We start from the raw sequence: 2,421 nt of genomic DNA, 5'->3' as shown, positions 1-2,421 counted from the left end.
AAAAAAAAAAAAGATTATCAAATTCTTTAGTTCCATACTCTCTTCGGGTCAGAAATTATATACTTTGAACTCATGAATTGTCAAGATATTTCATTTTAAATGATTCAAGATCGAAATATTTTAAAAGTGTCTTAGTTGTACAAATGACACTAGAATTTAATTAGGTATTTGAAATTCCCGCTAAATAACACTAGATTTTTTTAAAAATATCAAGCATGATTTACAAGATTCAGTTAAGTTAGTAGTATATTTAAAGTATTTTTCTTCGAAATATGATATATAAACATTTTTTATAGTTAAAAAAAAAAATTAATTGAAATGATGTCGTTTGTCCAAAAAAATAAAAATTGAAATGATGTTATGCTTTGAGTTCATTAGAAAATCTGGTGAATGGGCTATTCGACGGTTACACTCATCATAAAGAGATTAGTCGGGTACTCGGATGAGAAAAGTTCTGATCAATTTTTTATTTTTTTTGGAAAAAACTATTTACTGAGTTACGGTGGATTAAGGTTGGAATTCGATAAAATTGTATCATGGTCATATCATAACCCTAAATTTATGACAAAACTCATGATACATTAAGATAATAAGCTTAATTCTCAGACGCCACATCTTCTATAGATTTTAACAGTGCAACAAAAATACTAAAACCTCTGGCCTTTTTGTGGTTTATAGTCTTATAATTTTGTCGACATATCAAATACTCCTTCTGTATCAGAATACTTGATGTTCTAGAATTTTTTCTTGTATCAGAATATTTGATTTTTTAAAGTATTTAATGCATTCTTATTTTCAAAATCAACTAATTATTTAATGATTTTGTTTTTACTATAAATAAACTATTAAATCAATCAATTTGTTCTAAGCATAAAAAAAGTACACGGTTATATACATCATTTATTGTTTTGGGTTAATCATTTGTAGTGTTTGGATGACATTAATTATATTCTTAATCATAGTGAAAATCTTAAAACATCAAGTATTCTGAATTTCTGATACACAGAGGGAGTACATTATTTGGGGATAGACAAGAAAAAACATAATTATTTGATTATTTGGATTATGGAATATAAAGCGGGCCAATCTGTGTGTTTTATTCGGGCCCATGAATTTCACATGGCCATTTGTTATTACGCTAAATCAGGGGTATATGTGAATTTTTAAAGGTGCTATTTTTTTTTTTTTTTGTTAAAAGATAATAAAGGTGCTATTTGGATAATGATTTTACCCCCTAACAGTAAAATTTATATTTGTCTTTTTAATATTCCACAACAAAAATCCACAGAGATTCTTTTTTTTTTTTCCCATAGTTGGATGGGAATATTTCGTTTTTGGTTAATCATTGGTCAACTCCCTAAATATTTAGATTAATGTGTACATATTTATATAATTAGCCTAGATCTCCTGTACTATGACTATCTTTAAATGGATAAACTATATATTAAACCATAGGAATGGACAGAAATGACTTAATAATTACAATAGTGGGAACAAAAGCTAAATATGGATTCGATATTAATATTATTCTTGGATTATGTCATTTTTCATTACACATATTTTGAAGTAATATTTTCATTCATCCATTATGCGTTGTAATATCCGAAAATTGAGAATTTTCGCTTTAATATAATTTTCTTAACTTCTGAATACTTCGAAATTTACTTGTCAACAACCCCGTTACGGTCTACATCATCGTCATGCTGATCCCATTTTAAACATCGGCTACTTGTTTTTAACTCTTTTTTCTCTTTGCTCAAGATTTGATTTTAACCCTCGTAAGGTATTATTTTATATGCTGAACTGATAATTACCCTAATTAATATACATATTCAATTAAAGATTAATCATATATTAATATAGCCACATATACATCATTTAGATGCATACATAGTCATTTTCTACTACAATACAAATAACAAATGTTATAGATGCATAAGCATTATCACTTCCATTCAAACCCGCATGATATATGTTGTTTAAGAAAATCATGAAAAAACTAGATTACGACAAGTTTAATTGATCAAGTTAAGTTCAGTTTTACTTTTAAGCTAAGCACATGTTAAAGCAGTATTTGAATTGTGCGACAATACATGGAATGGGATTATGGGAATATTTTGATGGAGTTGGAGGAGACATGACAACTTGAAAGAGAATTGTGGATGGATTGTCAACTTGCATGCGGATCTTTTTCCCTTGATATTTTTATTAGGCAGCAAGTAAAGTAAAAACATGCACTTTCGAAACCTTGGACCCATTTAAACATGTTCATGCATATCTATATGCACATTGGCATATATACGTAAATGTCTAACGTACGTACAGCAATGCTGCATTGACAATGCATATATACTATATATATATATATATATATATATATATATATATATATATATAAATCTTTCTTTTTCTTCTCACAAG

The sequence above is a fragment of the Camelina sativa genome, chromosome 20, assembly GCF_000633955.1.
Source record: "Camelina sativa cultivar DH55 chromosome 20, Cs, whole genome shotgun sequence".
Classification (NCBI taxonomy): domain Eukaryota; kingdom Viridiplantae; phylum Streptophyta; class Magnoliopsida; order Brassicales; family Brassicaceae; genus Camelina; species Camelina sativa.
The sequence above is the reverse complement of the archived record's forward strand: the minus strand, read 5'-3'. Positions refer to the sequence as shown.